This window comes from Heteronotia binoei, chromosome 5, assembly GCF_032191835.1.
Source record: "Heteronotia binoei isolate CCM8104 ecotype False Entrance Well chromosome 5, APGP_CSIRO_Hbin_v1, whole genome shotgun sequence".
Taxonomy (NCBI): domain Eukaryota; kingdom Metazoa; phylum Chordata; class Lepidosauria; order Squamata; family Gekkonidae; genus Heteronotia; species Heteronotia binoei.
In genome coordinates this window covers 46,632,644-46,653,332 of record NC_083227.1, presented here as the reverse complement: position 1 = coordinate 46,653,332, position 20,689 = coordinate 46,632,644, and the positions used below count along the sequence as shown (strand labels likewise).

The 20,689-nt window shown below is 42.1% G+C and overlaps 1 protein-coding gene across 2 annotated transcripts in view; it reads left to right on the top strand.

The window, feature by feature from the left end:
- FHIT (fragile histidine triad diadenosine triphosphatase) overlaps positions 1-8,723 on the top strand; it is a 1,817,261-nt gene extending 1,808,538 nt beyond the window's left edge. For both annotated transcript variants that reach the window (XM_060238269.1, XM_060238268.1), the window contains exon 8: positions 8,394-8,723. The gene's annotated coding sequence lies outside the window, so the exon portion shown is untranslated. The remainder of the gene's footprint in view (positions 1-8,393) is intronic.
- Positions 8,724-20,689: the final 11,966 nt, after the last annotated feature.

Sequence of the window (20,689 nt, the reverse complement as noted above, 5' to 3'; positions counted from 1 at the left end):
TAGCTCTCCAGATGTTTTTGCCTACAACTCCCATCAACCCCAGCCAGCATGGCTGATGGCTGGGGCTGATGGGAGTTGTAGGCAAAAAAACCATCTGGAGAGCTACCGTTGGCCACCCCTGGCTTAGAGGATCAGGCCATCAAGTGTGTAGGGCTTAAGGCATTTAGAAATTGACATCAACTCTGCTGATGGTTCCAGCATTTCCAGAATGTAAAGCTATCAAATTTATGATCCATGAAGGGGCTTATTTGCCAGTGTCTCTGCTGCACAAAGGTGGGTAGTCTGCCTGTAGCAGTAGAAAAGAGTAAGAGTCTGGTAGCTCCTTAAAGACTAACAACATTTGTGGCAAGGTATGAGCTTTCGTGAGTCACTGCTCACTTCTTCAGATCTGTGGCTCAGAGTGGTGACTCACGAAAGCTCAAACCATGCCACAAATGTTGTTAGTCTTTAAGATGCTACCAGACTCTTACTCCACAAATTGTGTTGGTCTTTAAGGTGCTACTGGACTCTTACTCTTTTCTACTTCTACTCCACAAAGGCTGAGTCACATGAGAGATAGTGGGGTTCTTTAGAAGGTAACAGTTCACAAGCGATGCTTAAAGTTAGGTACTTGTTTTCAGCTGCATGTTTACATAAAGGTAGAAAGTGAGGATGATGTTGGCAGAAAAGGCCAGCTAGATTAATTGCTGGTTGTAAGGTACTAGTGAAATGGATGAAACAGGCAGGATGAGTCTCGGTTATTAAAAAAAAACACATTTCAAATATGGAGATTTAAACAAAAGATGCTCCAAATACCTTGCAAAAAAGGCAATGGAATTCACTGCCACAGGAGTTGGTGGCAGCTACAAGCATAGCCAGCTTCAAAAGGGAATTGGATAAACAGAGGTCCATCAGTGGTTATTAGGCACAGTGTATTGATGGAACTCAACTCTTTATCTGGGGCAGTGATGCTCTGTGCACTTGGTGCTTGAGGGGGGTGAAGGCAACAGTGAGAGGACTTCTAGTATCCTGGCCCCACTGGTGGACCTCCTGATGGCACCTGGTTTTTTGGCTACTGTATGACAGAGTGTTGAACTGGATGGGCTATTGGCCTGATCCAACATGGATCTCTTATGTTCTTATGAAGAAGAAAATGGGGTGTATAGACTTGGGTTGGAGGAATGTTACTTATCCAGAACAACTTGCTTTCTAGTTATTCCACATCTAGTGTCCAAGTCTGTATCCTTCTTGCGGGATGCTGCAAATGTCTGTGTAATTCTTTGTGTTTCCCTCCCCCAATCTAAGAGATGATCATGGAAGACAGGCTAAAAGAATAATGCAATTTTGTTAAGAATATAAGAAAAACCTTGCTGCGTTGGACCAGTAGTCCATCTAGTCCAGCACTGTAGCTCGCACAGCAGTCAACCACTTACGCTAGTCACCCAACAAACAGGGTTTAGAAGCCAAAGCCTGATGTTGCCACCTAGCACTGGCCTGCAGAGATTTGCTGCCTATGTATATGGAGGTCCTCATTAGTTAACTATCACGGCTAGTAGTATTTGAACCTATTCTCTATGACTGTGTTCTGTAGCAACGCATAATTTTACGAATCTCCACTATTCCCTGCTTTCTTAGTCTGGTTAGCCAAATTGCCCTCAGAAGAGGTATGGGGGGAATTATTTGGGTGGGCAAAGATGGCAAACTATACAGGGTCAATAACTTGTGTATACAGGAGTCAGTCTACCCAGGAGCCCTCCTTAAATAACGAGGGGATTGGTATACTAAAAGTAGGTTTTTATTGGAAAAATTATTCAAGAGCACAAGGAAACTCTATTATCAGCAATCACACAGGTCTAGGAAAATAGGCAGGAAAATGGATAGGGACATATAAGGGAAGACATACATGGTGATGCTATACCTCTCAATGATGAATGAAGGGTGATCCTCCAGTGAAGACGATACGGGAAGGGGGAGCAAGAGATTGCCAGTGTCACTCACAATAATGGGCCCAATACTGATCAGAAATTGGGAGTGGCTCCAGCAGCAAGGTAGGGGCACTGTCAGAGACAATTTGGCTGGCCAAAAATTCAGCCTATTTATAGCCAAATTCATATCCCAAGGCAGGATTATGTGATGGTTGATACCTACCCAAAGATGGTTCCCAGAAAAGAAAAGAAAAGACTTTGATGGGTGTCAAGTGTCAACCATATTCTAAACAAAGAAACTCGAGTGGTCAATCTAGAGCCGCATTGTTCCCTTTTATAACAGCTTGGATAAAACAATGGAAAAGGGCTACGTGTCAGGATAGAGCTGTTGACCGATGATGATCTTCAATGATGCTTTATTGTGTAAGAAGCTTGTCTTGATGGGCAACAGGAAGAATTTTTTGTTTGGCGAGAAGTTGTTGCAGCAGCTTATTGTTGACTGTTTGTCTCTGCATCTGCATTTTCAAAGCGTTGATTGGTTTCTGAAATGTGATGTGTGATGGAAATATCTCCTCTGCATGGCAGTTTGTAGGAGCGAGTGTTGTCTTTTTGGGACATCTCAGGAACACGGCTTCTATCAGGGCTGCTTCTGGTGCTGTCTTCTTGATGACAGGGATGCAGTTTCTGTTCTGCAGGGCTGAACAGCTTGTCTGTAAAGCACAGTCTGGTATCCTCTTAGCATGGCAGACATAGGTAGTCACACAATAACAGGCACAGGCAGGAAGCTTGCTGAGGCCTGGCTGGAAGCACTGCTCTATAGTCCATACAAACTAAATGTTCAAAATAAGGCTGGCACAGGAGTCAAATGATTAGAGTCCATTACAGCCGAATGTCCATAGTGAAGTTGGCATAGGAGCCATATGACTGTAATCCATTGAGACCAAATATCCATAGTAAGTCTGGCCTAAGAGCCAGAGAATTATAGTCCATAATAGTTGGAGAGGGGGTCCAGGGCTAACAAGTCCTCATTATCTAGACTAGAAAGTCTCAGATGCTTCTTAGGAAAGGTGCTCAAAATCCTTAATCATCTTGGTTGCCATCATCTGCACTTTTTCCAGCTCTGTACGATGACCAGTGTTCCAAAGGAGACTGCATGATAGCTCTATAAAAGGGCTACAGTGTTGGTAATTTTGTTTTCAATGCCTTTCCTAATTATTCCCGGCATGAAGTTTTCCTTTTTCATCCCTGTTCCCATTTCATCTACAACCCTAAGTAGATGCATTTGTATGGTCAACTTTGAATCAGAGTGGTATATTCTGGGGTGAATTCTTATTGAGGAAAAATCCAGGAGCATCACTATTATGAATCCCAGTAGAAAACAAGACAGCTGGTCAATGGAGAAGCCTCTCCAGTTGACCATAGCATGAAAAAAGTAAGAAAAAAATCTATGAAAGAAGAGAAATATATTTGAAAATGGTGTAAATGCTGGTAATTTTTGATGTGACAGCCTATGCAACAAAAAGTGATCTGGCTGGCCAAAGCATTTTCTTCCCATAAACTGTGATGAGCGACTTGCTAATAAATAGTTTGGGAAAATGGAGAGTAGAATTTCATGAATTCCTACTGCATTTCAGGAAATCTGGATTGAAGTCAGAGGACTGTGGGGTGGGGCTGAGAGAGTTCTTAGAGAACTACTCTTGAGAGAACAGCTCTGAGAGAATCATTTGACTCCTGTGACTAAGGTCACCCAGCAGCTGTATGTGGAGGAGGGGGGAATCAAACCCGGTTCTCCAGATCAGATTCCACTGCTCTTAACCACTACACCAAACTGGCTTAGTGTTTCCAAATCCAATTGATCTCTGATCTGGCTGTGACTGTACCCAGTGACTGTTTGCAGATAGTCCTTGCACAAATACACATTTTGGTAATCAGCTGTGGATTCCAACACACTCCTGCCTTAAGTGCTGTTAATTATATCAGCCACTCAGCCATCTGTAAGAACCATTAATTACAAGGCAGCAACAGCCGACTTTTTCAGGCAAATGCTCAACATGGAGAAGGAAATCTTAACGCTTCAGAAGATCGATGTCTTCTGAAGGTCACCTTCAGAAATCTCTTCTGAATCAGCATAGTCATAATGGGAAATGCATATCAGTAGAACGAAGACAAAGCATTTTCTTCCCATAAGCTGTTTGATGAGTGACTTGCTAATAAATAGTATGGGGAAATGGAGAGTAGAATTTCAGGAACTCCTACTGCATTTCAGGAACTTCTTTTCTGCCTTCAAATTAGTTTTCTTGTGGTAAGAAACAAGTAAATAGAAAGTATTTTTTTTTAAAAAAAGTAATTATTTCAACTGAATTCCAGGAAAAGTTAATATCAGCAGGTTTATTGGCAAACACAAACTGTTCTTTGGAAACGCTTTCTGAAATCTGAAACTTCTACAGCTAACATACTGAAAGTAAAGAGGTGGGTGGAAAGAAAAGCGGGTATGAGTGGGTGGAAAACCAATATCTCCAACAGAAAATGTACGCATGTAAGTGAGAAATTCAATTACTTTACCCAGCTAATAATAATAAATCTTGTTATGCTTATGGGAGCTTTTCCCCCTATGGAATTCTGATTCATTCACATCTGAAGTTCACATCTGAGACATCTCAAACTAAAATGCCTTTTCCCTATTCCTTCCCTATCAAATGCTACTTTGAGAAGTGGAATGACATTCTACAGTATTATTATTACTGCTATCCATATTTTTAAATTAAAATATTTTTATTTCACCTTTCCTCAAGGCAGTGTGCAGGTTACATGACATGTCAGAATTAAGGCAACCCCTTGGTATCTTAGGGGTGTGACAAGCCCCGTATAAATGAACCACTGAGGCAGAGCAGTCCCTGGCTTCTCTCTGTGTGGCTCTTGGGTAATTAGACCTCTCATTCTGGGAGAAAGTGACTAAAGCATTCGGTCAGGTGTGGCTTTAATATATTGGGAATGGGAGGGGAAAACATTATAATACTTTAAAATATTTATTTAATTTGTACTTCACCTAATGGGAGACACAAAGTGGCCTACTTTGTTCTCCTCTCCTCCATTTTATCCTCACAACAAACCTACGAGGTAGGTTAGGCTGAGAAAGTACAACTGGCCCATGATCACCCAGTAAGTTTCCATGGCACCAGTTGGCATTTGTCTCCCAGATAATAATCCGGCACACCACATTGGCTCTCCATGTTATAAGTGGGACATAATGTTATAAATGAGATATAACTCTAATAAACCATGTTATTAGTGGAAACAAAGGGCATAAAGGGGGAGGGGAATAAATGTTGTAATTAAAATAATGCTCTTGGCTTCTTTCAAAAGTATTCAAAAGTTTTCCTTGAGGAACAACATGCTCCAGATTTCACATTAGGAGCATCATGGTGACAATTGTCAATTATCATTTTATGTAGCTAGACTTCAGGAAAAGATCTGGATAGGTTGTAGTAGTTTCTGTTATTGATCAAGAGTTCCACAGAACTCTTTGTGTAATCTGAATAATTTTCTCTCTCTCTAATCAACCCAGCATCAAGCACTGTAAAAGAAAATATTCCACATTTCAAAGTAAGCCTAAATAAGAGCATTTGAGCTGAGAATGCATGAACAGAACTCTCGTGCTCTTCATGTATGTTCCATTTCACTGATAAAAGATAAACTACCTAAGCAGCAAGGACTTTTGTCTAACAGATGCATCAAGTGCAAGCCAAGCAATTTGCATTGCTGCCATACAAAATGTCAGTCAAGGGGGCACACACAGTGAAAATGTCAGCCACTTGAAAGAGAGGGGGATATGTTTTAATGAGAGGAAAGGAACCAGCAAACAAAAAATGGCAGCTGCTTCGCGAAACACTGTTTCTCAGTTCCAAGGACCTTGAAACATTTGGGGAAATAGAATGTCTCTCAGTGGCTATATAGTAGATATATATAGCTGAAAAAACAAAAATGATGCCATTGACAATCAATGCTAGATCTTCACTTACTCTACATGAAAGGTGTGAAACTAAAACTCTTAAAACAAAAAGCAACGCTGAAAATCAAGTGGAGAATAAGGCTTGTTCAGAAGAGCTATTGTTGTAGAAACAGGATTGTGTTCTGGTGGTTTGGAGGCAGTTGGTGACATACAGAACCGGCAAGTGCCTATAGTGGCAGGTAAGCAGGAATGGACTATCTGAAAGCAGCTAGGTCTAGAAGTAGTGATGGGCACAGGAACAGACAGCTTTAAAAGTGGATCAGATGGATTCATGGAGGAGAGGTCTATCAGTGACTACTAGCCATGGTGACTAAAGGCAACCATTACATTTGGAGGCAGTCAGTTTCTGAATACCAGTGCCAGGAAGCAACATCAGGAGAAGCCTTGGCCTCTATACTATGTTGTTGGCCCTCCAGAGGAACTGGATGGCCACTATGTGAGACAGTGCTGAACTAGATGGACCACTGGTTTGATACAGCAGGGCTCTTGTGTTCATTCAAGCAACAAGTTGTTCAGATGACGATTCAGGAATAAGATGGAACTCTGTTTGCCTCTTTGGGCACCTCATAATAGCTAAGTATCTACTGCAGGACTAGGTTTTGGCCCACAGCTGTGGCAACACTTAAATGTAGTAGAGCAGAGACCATAAGGTCTTTGCCTTGGTGACACAAAGACCAAGGCACCTAAAAGCTGACTTCTGGAACCTGAAAACAATGGACACTTAACAGTTGGGTGACTCCAATGAAAATATGGGCTCTACTCCTTCTTTCCTCCTTGCCCATAACATGACCTTTAAACAAGGTGGCTCTAATGAAAACAATCAAGCACAACTAAAGAAGAAACCAGCAACAATTATTTGAATTATAGTTTGTGTGTTTACTTGCTAAAATGATGGCCACTGAAGTCTGCTAAATAATTCATAGGTTGCACATTTAGGAGCCCTGGGCCCACCATCACAGTTCTCCCTTAAGAATATCTAAAAGCATAAGAAGAGCCTTGGATCACACCAATTCTCTATCAAATCCAGCATCCTGTTTCATGCATTGACCAGCTATTTGCCCTGGGCCATCAAAAATGTGGCAAGTAGTCCAAGGCCTCCTCTTGACTCTGCCCTCCAGCACTAGTATTCAGAGATTAACTAACTCTGGATGTAAATGTTCCCCTTAGTCACCATGGCTAGCAGACATTGATGGACTTCCCTTGAATCAGTCTAATTCCCTTTTAAAACCATCCATGTTAATGGCCATCATTAAACCCTTTGGCAGAGAATCTGAAAATTTAATAACTTGTTGAGTAATAAATATTTTCTTATGTTTGTCCTGAATGCATTACCCATTGACTTCATTGAGTGCCTTCGAGTATTTTGAAAGGGGAAGTTCTCCCTGCCCACATTTTCCAGGGCACAGCATAACTCTATTTCACCCTTTTTGATACCAAGGACTGCCAAATCACAGACCTTGGTAGGTGTCCAGTCATGGTGACATCTGATGCTAGTCAACTACAGTTTATGGCCATATCCTACTCGTTTATTTTTATTCAGTCTAATGTTTCTGGTGCATTTGCTGTTGCCCCTAATGCTGGTTGTTTTTTTTTTCACATGTGTGAGATTTTGTATTAAATTGCTACTCCATGTACATAAACATTGTGCCATGTTGGCACATTGTGCCTTTCTTTACAGAAAGGAGGTGGATGTTGGAGGAAAGCAAAAATTTTGATGACAAGAAGCAGGACCTTGGAGTGTCAGGATTTAGATCCCAAATCTTCTGTATGTTATGCTTTTAAACATACCAAGTTCAAGCACATCACATAGCTAGTGTGACCAAATTACAAACTTTCTGGAAAATGAATACTTTCCAGCCACAGCTTTGCTAATTTGAATGCTCAGCAAGGATTCAGTTTAAATGCTCAGTGCGGACTCATCCAGGGACACAGAGTTTACTGAAGCCAGTCAGAGGTTTGAGGTGGGTCATTTATGTTCTGAAGGAATGTTAGAGGAAGGAGTGGGATTGTAGTAATGCTCTGACTTTGCTACAGCTTTTTCACTGGGTTGAAACTATCAATTTTAATATTATATGTGAATTTTTGTGTTGGAAGGCCAACCGTATTGCTAGTCCAAGGGAGGTTTCACATGGCTACTAGTAACTGGGGAGGGATGGAAGTTATCTGAGAAAACCAAGGAGAGACTCTTTGCTCCACCTCTAATGGATGAAGAAAGAAGCCACCACAGGGAATTCGTGTTCTGCAGTGGCCACCCTTTCATGCCCTCAAGACTGCCAGAATAGCAACAGTGTACAGAGAGCACCAAGAGTTCAACTCCACATGCTTCTTCCTCTGTCACAGTCAAAGTTTTTACTTGCAAAATGCTACCGAGCAACTTGCTGATTGCTGAAGCTTGTTGTGTTTGCTTTCCTCATATATGGGAAAAAATGTTTCAGCACTAAACCAAACTTCTGATTTTTTTTCTTTTCTTTTTTCTTCAGGTAACAAAGCATCTTCAGTGAATACAAAAGCATAAGAAAATGAGGAAGAAAGGAACAATTGTTCATTCTCTGTTGGATGGAGCATTGAAGATTATAAGATGGCAGTGAATGTTACCGTTACTAGATAAATTCCATGGGATGTGTTATTGTGTTTTGGTTAAGATACCCAGATAAGTCCTATTCAGAATGTCCTGAAATAGTTTGTTCTTCGTGGACAGCTTGGGAGTTAACCTTTAAAATTGTTCCTTGCTGAATCTTTGCCTTTAAAATTGTTCCTTGCTACAGTCCTGTGTTTCCTTGGTCAAAAATGAAATAAAGTATAAAAATAAAGATTTATCTGGTGGTGTTGGATGTGTTAAGAAATATGTATGCGTGATATTTTATAGTCATTGCTTTTATATTCATTGGTATTTTGATAATTTCCTGTTGCATCACTGTAACATCACTTGCATTATTGTAATATCACTAGCTCCTATGTGCTTCAGAGTCCCCAGTTGTACTTCCGTAGACTCGTACAGATCTCTAACATCTTAAAACATTGCAGTTTGAGGAGTCAAACGTAGTGGTGCCACGAATATTGCAATGAAGTGTTTGGCAGGCAAATATACTAGTTTTGACATCTGTGATTACTTGTAAGCCATAGCAATCACTTCAACCCCCCCCCCCAAAAAAAACCCCGAGCAGCTATCAAACAATTTTGTAGCTGCACAATAGGAGTTGGAGTCATTGCCTTCTACTTTGTGGCTGCTTTTACATCTGCATAATAAGTTGAATCAGGTCTCCCCCAGAGTCAAGGATGGTTGGGTGATGTGGTGAAATGACAAGAGAGGGAGGAGCTAAGACTCCCATAAGTTTATGTTAAAACACTTTTTTGAAAATTGATAACACTGACTTAGATGAACATTAAATAAGACTTTTTTCCTTGTAATAATTTCTGGCAGCCTGCCACCTCTAGAAGGTTCCTTTAGTCTGGATCAGAACCTGTGAGAACTAACCCCCCCCCCCAGTTGCTTCTGACCAGCCCATGAACCCTTTGTGGAAAATGTGCATGTGCTCATGTGCGAAAGAGGGATGTTCAGCCTCACTTTTTGCCACTTCTATTTCTCAGTGCTGGAGCTGTCCACTTCAGCACTATTTCCCTGTCAAACAAGGCTCATGCATGAACTCCATTCCCCCAAAACCTGGAGATCATAAAAGCTTTATGAACTGTACCTACATTCTAGAAAGCACTTCTGGTTGGGACAATTTAAAAGCCGGGTAGAACTAAGGTAGAATGCATGCCAGGAAAAGATTAGAAAGGGTAATTGCTGTTTAATCTTACTTGCGACGCTTAAACTTCCCTGTATTTAGGGATGGGTGCAGGACACCTCCCTTGTCAGAAAGCTTTCTGAGGCTTATCAAGTGGAGCGGTTGGAGAATGCACATCTGACATGGAACTGCATCCTAGGTTGCCCTTTTGCTCTATTTTGGGAGTTCCTTCCTGGGTCCACCAGATCATGTGGTATAACCTGTTACCCACTCAGAGCTCATTCAGGAAAGGGCGGGCTATAAATAAAAAATAATAAATAAAACTTCAAAATTCCCTCAAAGAAGACTGCTGACCAATCACTTCCAAAGTAAGGATCAAAGGAGTTCTTCACTCTACATGAAATGAGACCCACATGCAAATTAAGTCCTGGGTGCAATGGGGTAAAGACCAAGAACAATTTAGCAGGGCAACAGCCTGGCCCAAATGGCAAAATGTGGCATGTTGGTTTTACTCCTTTTTGGTTCATCCATCAGCATAAATCGGCCGTCATCCGGAACATAGCTTGTAATCTCATTTCCCACATCAAACAGAAATGTTATTCTAATATCATATTATTCCATGCTCAGTGATATCATCTGTACTAAACATGAATTCTTCCAGTCATTAAGACACAATCCCCCCAGCTGTAAGCATGTTACATGCATGGCATGTTGAAGGGATATATATTTTACAACCCCCAGTGACTGCAGAACATATGTGTGCATACATCTGTGGGCATGTACAGTGAAATCACATACTGAGTGTATGGATGATATCAAATTCCTCAGTATGTTCTGTCTGCTTCAAGGGACCAGGTGTGTTATGCTCAGGCTCATTCCCATGTGCCACCAGGTGCAGAGTCTCCATTCCAAAACTTATGTGAACAGTCAAACATTCTCTTAATAGCTACTTATTTTTTGAACATCCATAGTGTTGTTCAAGTCTGTCATTTTTTAGGTCTGGTGAATTAGCTGTTTTATCTCCTGTGGTAACATCCCTGTCAGGCATGCTGAGAACCTTTTAACAACAGTGCTCAGCATTCAACGATATTCAAATATACTTTGTTTTAAATGCCCTTTTTGTTGTTGAATTGGAACTATTTTTGATTGCCTGGAAGATCTTATTATAAACAGTATTGTAACCAGTGTTCCCTCTAAGCTGAGTTAGCGTGAGCCACCTCACAGATGTTTAGCCTCCAGCTCACACATTTTTGTCTTAGCTCAGGAAAAATAGCCCCAGAGCACACTAATTTATGCAATAGCTCACAACTTTAATGCCAGTAGCTCACAAAGTAGAATTTTTGCTCACAAGACTCTGCAGCTTAGAGGAAACATTGATTATAACCAATTCTACACTGGTGTAGTGGTACATTCTGGCCCAATGGCTGGGTGACCGTTGATAGCACATGCTCAATTAATTGTCCTTCAACATCAAATATGAGAAACCAATGTGTGCTACACTGTCTGCCTTGCTTTTGCATCTGCACAATGACAGCACTTCTCCCCCACTCACCACATCTTCTCGCTTTGCTGTTCACAGCTAGTACCTTTTTATTTCCTTTTACAGACATCTCCCTGAGATGTGCACTTCTGTGGCTAAGAAAGTCTTGCTGGGTTTCATTTCAGGTTCTTCAGGCACTATGAAATTGAGAGGAAGTGTTTTTAAAGCCGCTGCAATACTTGCTCAGTTTGGTCTTGTGTACCCTGGATGAGCAGGAGTAGCATGTTTGCTTGCAAGAGCACAGCTTGCAAGACTAGGAATGTGAAACGAGGCTTTCTGAGCTAAGAAGGTGTGCCACTTTGGAGAAAAAGACACCCTTAATGGAGAGTTCATAAGTGGGGGTTTTTTCAGAAGAAAATAACCTCGGGTGAGGTCAGCCATGATGAACCATTGCAACAATGTGCTTGCTCAAAGTATTCCCAGTTCACCTGGCTTTCCTACTAACGAGGACAGCAGGGGACATCTTCAAGAGACTCACCATCTTCAAGAGACTCACTAGTCTCTCACTTGAGCTACCTTTGACTAGTCTCTCTCTAACCTACCCCATAGGATTGTCGTTGTGAGGTTAAAATAGAAGAGGGGAGATTGTTAGCTCTCTCTAACCTACCTCATAGGATTGTTGTTGTGAGGTTAAAATAGAAGAGGAGGGAATGATGTTGTAAGCTATTTTGGGTGCCAAAGCAAGGTATAATTATTTAAATAAATAAATGTATGTACCTAGAGAACATGGCAGACAATGGCAGGCAGGATCATATGGGAGGGATCAGTGGGAAACCAATAGGAGAATGCACATGCACTATTGACTTTTTTGAACACCTGAGAATATGTAAACCATTGGAATGCATATAGTTTTATTGAATAAAAGTATTTTATTCAATAAAAGTAGCTTACACAAGATGGGGGGGGGAGGGAATCTAAACTTAATATAATCAAATAATTCTAAAATAACACTTCTCTATATCCAAACTATAAACAATATCCATTTATACAACTGACTTATACAATTAACACAATATATATTGCCTTCTCCATGCTAAACTTTTATTAACTTCTAACCTTCTGAGTACATTACCACTTTCCCCCCTGAACCATTGCTTTATGTACTGCTGAGAATCACAAGCTTGTCTGCTGTTTGGGTTTAATTTTATTCCAGTACTCTTATGAACAGTGACCATGTTTGAACAAATAATTACTCTCTTACATTTCCTTCCCGTAAATGCTGTACATACTGCAATTGTCTCCATCACCATCACTAAATAGCATTTCCCCAACCAGATTTTGAAAGATGGTGTTGTCTTTTGTTTCCTTTGGTCTGCAATCAATAACCTTGCAGATATCACCAAATTTCTTAAGAAATGGAGAATGGGGAAAATTTCTTATCTAATGAGTGTTCTACATGGCCAAATAAGATTAACTATGGTGAGCATTCCACTCTATGAACTATGATTTCACTTAATGCTTACATAGTCTCTCCCAGAATTGTTTTATAACAGAGCAAGCCCACCATATATATGGTAGAATGAGCTTTTTACAGCTCTGAATGATACCTTTCTTACCTGATTGTTTTTCTACAGTACTTGTGTTCAGTTTTGGCATTCACATGTTCAGTTTTGGCATTCTCTTCTCCTTCAGTTGGCTTTGTTAGGACTTAACATTATCTTTCTGACTGGGAATATCCTGTTGACTACAGGATCCCTGATTGCCTGGCCTTGCTCATTTGACTAAACCCAAAAGGGAAAGGAAACAATAAATTTGAAATGGTGCTGAAGCTACAACGGAAATGGAAAACAATAGCACTGAACAGGATTTTAAAAATAAATATCAAAAACATTTGGGATAAATCCTTCTCGACATCTCTACTAAAATTGCTACTTGCTTCCTAAAATCACCCTGGCCTGGATGACTCAGGCTTAGGTCAATCTCATCAAATCTCAGAAGTGAAGCAGGGTCAGTCCCAACCAGTGTTTGAATGGGAGACCACCAAGAAATATAAAGTCTGTCATGTGAAGGCAAGCAATGGCAAACCACCTCTAAAGTTTGTTACAATGAAGACCCTACAGGGTCTCCATTAGTCAGTTGCAAACTGATGACCTTTACAGACTAGGGTGGATAGGTCTCACTCAGTAAATATCTGGGGACTTTGGGAATGGAGCCAGGAGACTTTGGGGGTGGAGTCAAGAGCAAGGTTGTGACAAGCATGATTGAACTCCAAAGGGAGTTCTGGCTATCACATTAAAGGGACCAATGTCTTTTCTCCTTTGGAAATAATGGAAGATAGAGACACCTTCCTTGGGGGCTCATAGAATTGGATCCCATGATTCAATCTTTTTGAAATTTGGGGAGCAGTTTAAGGAGAGGCATCAGATGCTATGCTGAAAATTTGGTGGCTCTACCTAAAAAAGCAGCCCCCTGGAGCCCCAATATTCCTTAATACCCTATGGGGACTGGACTTTCCAGTGTTCCTGCCCCCCACCCCTGCTTTCTGTTAACCATGAAGTAGGGGAAGGGCCTCCAAGCCAGAGGATCCCCTGCTCCCAAATGGGGATTAGCAACCCTATTACAGACACACCTAAAAAGCAAATTGCAGTGATCACACAGACCATTTTTCTGACCGAATCCATCTAGCTGTAATCTTCCTTTAGTATTTATATTCCGGGGGGGGGGGGGGAGAAAGCCTTATGCTTGGTATCAAAGATGAGATCTGATATCCCATGACAACCACTGGCATTTTGCAACAGCTACTTCAAAGTCTGCAGCTTTCCTAACATTTCTCGCTTCTCTAGCTGAAAGAAACAAGTTTCAAAATGCACCCACTGTTGTTTGCAAATTCAAAATGAAGCTGAAAAGGCAGCAAAGGCAGAGAGCAGCAGAGGTTGAGTGGGGATGCCCTGGGAGGCTGAAAGCTTTCAGTGTCCTCCACCAGAGAACGAATAATCATGGCTCTTTATTTTGAATACATGCACACATTCATAGACATGCACCTGCTTCAAAAGAAATCAGCTGGCATGCCATAGGGATTGCCTACAGTTGACGACTTCTGTTTCAGTGAGATGAAAAGCTATGCTCCTCTTCTGCATACAATAACTTGAAGGCCTCAGCCTCTATGCCTTGTTGTTGGCTGTCCAGAGGAACTGGTTAGTCACTGTGTGAGAGACAGGATGTTTGTTTATGTTGTGTTTATTTGATTTCCATCTTGCTCCACTTTCTTCAAACAGGCCTCTGGGTGGTGAACAACATTATATACATAAAAACATAAAAACTACATGATAATAAAATTCATATAAAACAGTTAATGTGTGTCATATGTCTGTCACACAAGGTGGGTGGGGTGGCTGGAAAACAATCCATATTCCCTCACAGAAGATCTTAACATAAGAGAGGGGGGAGAACCCAGGAGGCCACTGATTTCTCTAGCCATCACTGTCCTCAGCTATATGTCTGGCAGAAAATCTCAGCCTTATAGGCCCTGTGAAACTGAGCCAAGTCCCACAGAGCCCAGATCTCACTTGGGAGAGAGTTCTACAAGGCTGGGGCTAGGACCAAAAAGGTCCTGTTTGAGGGCAGCCACATTGTTTTGGGACTGAGGACTACAAGTAAGTTGATACCAGCAATGCTCTCTGAGGGGCTTAAAGGAAGGGGTGGTTTCACAGATATGATGGTCCCAGACTGTTTAGAGCTTTGAAAGTAAGCACTAAAACCTTGAATTTGATTCAATATTCAATCTGGAGCCAGTGCAGCTGATAGAGCACAGCATGCTGGACTAGATGGACCATTGGTCTGATCCAGCAAAGCTCTTCTTATGTTCTTAACTTGATATTAAGTGTGGGATATTTCAGTGCAGGAGCATCTTCAGCCCTGTGTGAATGTCTGTATGCTGAAATAACTATCTGAGTCTCCTCAATCATAACAGATAAGACAGATAGTGTTGTTTAGTCTCAGCCTGATTTCCCAAACAAGCCAATCAAAGGCAGAGGGAGGAGGTGAGCCAGAGGGAAACAGAAACCTTGTGAAATGAGCGTGTTGGTTCACTGGTCCTTAGACTTGCTGCTTGTGTAGTGGTTGGTCTGTGCCCTGGAATGGCTTGCCTTGGGAGGTCAGGAATGCTCCCACTTCCCTGACTTTCTACAAACTATGTGAAACTGAATTATTCAAGAAGAATTTCCAAGCAGGCAATAGAGTTGCACTGTACTAAATGATTCACAAAGTTACTTGGATAACTGGTTAGGGACAGTGGTCTATACTGCTGTGCACAGCCTGCTGAAATTAGGATCCTGCTATGGAATGTTTGCATCATTTAATGTGCCGTGTTAATACTTATGCTTTGCTTAAGTTCTATTTTTAGACCTCTGGTTGGTTCCACAGCCCTAATTCCTATTGCATTGTTAATTGAATACACCACCCTGTCAATTGTATCAGTTCATTCTATGTGATCCACTTTGAGTCCAAATGAGAAGAAAAGACTATAAATCATGTGAATGAATAAATAAATAAAATTAAAAATCCCTATTTTGCCATGGAAGCCTGCTGAGTGACCTTGGGTCAGTTACACAATCTCAACCTAATTTGCAGGGATATTGGGAGGTGTGACGGAACCGGCCCGATTCTGCCTTCAGACCCGATCCCATCAACTCCCTATTGAGTTGCCAACTCCTGGAGGGAGCTATTTCTCCTCCGGCCACTTGGGCTCGCTGCCACCACCTGCTCAGTCTAGGGGTTCAGATTGAGAGGAACAGGACTCCCAATCCCCCTCTCCAGCTATGAGGCCAGGCCTCAAGGTCCTCTGCCACCCTGTACTTGGGTATCACAGAGACCTCAGCACTTCTTTGGGGAACCCCTGGAGGATTAGCACCTTATCCAACTGCATGCCTTCCCCCTTCCCCGGGGCCCCCTTCATAAAGCAGCGTGGTCTAAGCGGTCGGGATCTATGTGGTACAGAGTTTGACTGCCAGGATTCAAAACAGCAAAAATATTTATTTAAAAGAGAAAAAGAAAAGAAAAGAAAAGCACAACGAAAACAGTTGCATGTAAAAGGTTAGCACAGCACAGCACCCACACAGCAAACAGCATGACAAAGAAAAGGTGGTTATAAACGCATCCTACTGTCCCTGGTCTAAACTTGCCCTGTCTTGTGGATGACTTACTTGGTCTGACTACCTGGGGGCCTTTTCCTCTTGAATAGGCCTCTTCCACAGGCAGGAGCCCCCACACTGGCAACCTCTTCCTTTGAGTGCCAGTTGAGAACTGCTTCTCTTCCTGCCTAACTCACATACCAAGAACAAAAGAACTTCCTGCCGCTCTAGGAGGCTTTCCCCCTAGAGTTGTTGGTTTGGCTCTGGAAGGGAGGGTGGAATGAAAGGAGGGCTAGGCCCCAAAGCCTGCTTAGCAGTTTCATGTTCCCTCCCAACTAAGATGGCGTTTCTCCACAGGAGGATAAAATAGAGAGGAGAATTATGTAAACTGCTATGGGATGTGGAGGGGAGGTATTTGTGAGTTTCCTGCATTGTGCAAAGGGTCAGACTGCATGGCCCTGGAGGTCCCTTCCAACTCTATGATTCTATGTATGTTCTCTTGGATCCCCATTGGGTAGAAAGGTTAGGTATAAATGAAATCAATTGATCAATAAGACTAAGTTCAGGGATATTTTAAAAGTCATTTATCTGTTTAATTTATTTAATTTATACCCTGCCTTTCTCCTGACAGGAGACCCAAAAACACTTACTTTATTCTCCTTTCCTGCATTTTATCTGCACTGTAAAACATTGACCCACCCTCTTGCAACATCTATCTATCCATTGCTTCTTTTTGCTGAAGAAATATCTGCTTGCTGAATGTGCAGATACCAAGTCAGAAAGGGACTGAAGGGTGTAAGCAGTCAAATGAAATTAAGTAAGATACCTCCAAGTATGAAGAGACTGGGAGATCTATGATCGGGTCTTCAGGTTTTAAAAAATGCTACAAGAAGCTGCATGGGAACCCAGTTTGGATCATAGGAAACATGCAGTTTTGCAGATCAAAATCATCACCACCCCATGTTGTTATTAGTCCATGAAGGATAAAAGACAGGGCAATGATCCCGGAAGGCAGTATTTGTCAAGTACGGTGTTGCTTTCAGTGCCACTTCTCTCAGCTGCTGAATGAGTTCACATTCTTTCTCCAATCATCTCCATGTACACACCAAACCATCTTTCAAGCAACACAGCATATCTATATACCCAGTGGAAGACGGGACCCCCTCATTTTTTAGAAAGTCCCAAAGGAGATTGGATTTATACCCTGCCCTTCACTGGGAGTCTCAGCGTGGCTTACAGACTCCTTTCCCTTCCCCTCCCCACAACAGACACCCTGTGAGGTAGATGAGATTGAGAGAGCTCTTTTGAGAACTGCTCTTGAGAGAACAGCTCTGAGAGAACTTGTGACTGACCCAAGGTCAAACTGCATGTGAAGAAGTGGGGAATCAAACGAAGTTTCTCAGATTAGAGTCCATGTTCTAAACCACTACACCAAACTGGCTATCACCTTCCTTTCAAGTATATATGGTATAGGATGATCTGAAATACAAAAAGTAGGAAGCAGAATCTTAAAGAACTGAAAAAGAGGCTGTGAAAGGGCAATTCCTTTGGGAACAATTATTTCCTCTGAGAATAATCCTAAAACAACTGTTCGGAAGTCACCACTGAGGACAAAAGATAAACCAGAAATAGAAGTCAGAAGTGTCCCAGCTGAGGTCAGTCACAGCAGTATCCATGTGAACTCAGTTGCCACTTTCTCACATTGAATGTTAATTTGGAAACAAAACTCTACACTATCTGATTGTGCCCATCTGAAATCAGAGGAGGCTTACACCTAGGGACATATGACAGATACAGTTCGACACATTTGCAGAAGCCCATGCAAAACCCAGAAGCCCCCCAATATGGCAGTGCTCCAGATTCTCTAGCCATCAAATTTTGCATTCCTTTTTTGCTCCTCAGAGTGGTTAACAGGCTTTCTACTGAGTAGCAGAAGGAGGCACAAGACAAGAAAAGACCATGGCTCTCAATCAAGGACAATGCAGAATCGTTTAAAGTGAATTAGAAAAATCACCTCTCTGGGTGGTTTCTTGAATATTCCCTGGCAGCCCCCTGCCTCAGTAAATATTGTACGATCAATGCACACTTACATTTGTTGCTTGTGTATCCACAGCTGGCCCAACTGGATGCAAGCTCCTCCAGTGGACACTTAGGGCAGCAATATATTTTTCTTAAAAAAAAAAATATCGATAAAACAGAAGGGATGTGTCCAAAACCCAGTTCATCAAATTCTGCAATGATTTTTTTCAATAAAAGGCCTTTGCACATCAATAATTAAAAGGAGACAAATTACACAAAACAAACTGAAAGCTGCACATGTTCTTGAGTTAATGTTAGACATTCTCCTACTCAGGGCCTTTTTGGTAGAAAAAGCCCAGCAGGAACTTGTTTACATATTAGGCCATGCCTCCTGCTGTCACCATTGTTTTGCACAGGGCTTTTTTGTAGAAAAAGCCCAGCAGGGACTCTTTTACACATTAGGCCACACCCTCTAATTCCAAGCCAGCCGGAACTGTGTTCCTGTGTGTTCCTGCTTTAAAAAAAAAAAAAAGCCCTACTCCTTCTTAAACTGCAGTTCATCCATCTATCCCATTTCAATGCCATTCTTCCTCCAGGCAGGCTCAAGATAGTGCACATGGTCCTCCCCTCTTTCCTTTTTACCTTACAGCAAATCCATGAGGGGGAGCTGGATCAGGAGAAGGTATCACCCAAGGAGCTTTGCCAGTGCGTGGGGGTTTCAAGCCAGATCATCTTCTCAATTTCTCTATTATCTTCTCCACAATCACCATGAATTCACACATTGGGTTGGATCAAACTAGTTTTCTATGGTGGTAAAAAGGAAGGAGGGCCTCTTTTGATGACCCAAAAAGGCTATGTTTGGGATCATGAGATCTTCAGGTAGAAGAGTCAGTGAAATGGGACCTCCAGTAAGGAGGAGAATTGAGGGGAAAAGTTGGCTGGATCTAGCCCATGGGGTCTACACCTCCATCTCTCATTAACATTGCCACAAGAATGGCCTTGAATTAAACTGCCATGTTATGTCCGGAGTAGCATATCCCTACCATTATTGTGTCATGGAGCAAGTCTCTAATACTCTCCCTTATCAGAGGAAGGGTAGGAAAGCATGGAAGATAGGAAACTGAGGCTCAGGAATCCTCACAGGAGGCAGCCATCAAAGCAGTTGTACTGCTAGAAACTCCAATGGAAGAACAGAAAGAATTCAAGGGTAGGGATGGGCATGAACATGCCAGTTTGTGAATGGATACATTTTCAGACCAACTGTCTCTGTTCAATCTAAATGTTTACACGACTTCAAAGCAACAAGGGGATGGAACATGGAGGGCATGAAGAAGAGCATTCAGGGGAGGTCTCCTGCTACTCTGATGTCTCTAGCTTGCACAGGATCCATTCTATACACTCCTGAACCTGTGTCTGCCATTTCCACAGAAAGCACTTTCCTGGGGACACCTTCTTAGGTGAGACATAACTTGAACCCCATAAATCCAGTCCTCACCAAACTTGGAGGGCAGGTAGAGGAGAGCCAGCTGGAGATTTCCTGCAGGTTTGGTGTCTTTAGCATGCCAGAGGGGGAGGGCATTCTACCACATGAACCTCACAAATTGAACGAGTTCATTTGGCAGCTAAATGTTCCTGATGGTTCATGGTTCGTAAACTGGGCATGCTATGGACCGAACCACATTTTCTCAGTTCATGCCCATCCCTACTCAAGGCAGCAGAAATGTCTTCAGCTTTTGTAAGATCAAGTCTTAGCCTTTTCCTCTGACACCAATAACTCTTCCTTTCAATCTATTGCAACTTGGGAGGGGACTGTTTCACTACCACAGAAAGTTCTGTGGCAGCCCAGCTGGAGGATATGCCAATGAAACACTGTGCAGGCCTTTAACACTGAATTTCCCTTTTTAGGAACATGGGGCATGAAGTTGACATGACTCTACTTAAACTCCCATTTGGTTCCAGATCAGCTCTGGAGCTCCCTGCTTATTGCATCCAGTGTACCAATGAGTTAGCCAAAGTGCTTACAATGTAAATAAATAGCAAACCAGAAAGCCAGTTATTATAACAAGAAGAATGTGTCATCAAGTTGTACCCAATTAGTTTTATGTGGTGGTTAAGTGTGCAGACTTAACCACTTGCTGCCTGTTTACCTTCTAAGTCATAGAGCTGATACCTACTTGACCAAATAAGTCTGGGAGAACTGGTTTTGATACCCCACTCCTCCACTTGCACCTGCTGGAATGGCCTTGGATCAGCCCTAGCTTTCACAGGAGTTGTCCTTGAAAGGGCAGCTGCTGTAAAAAGCCCTCAACCCTACCTACCTCACATGGTGTCTGATGTGAGGGGGAAGATAAAGGAGATTGTGACCACCCTGATACTCTGAGATTCAGAGAATAGGGTGGGATATAAATCCAATATCTTCT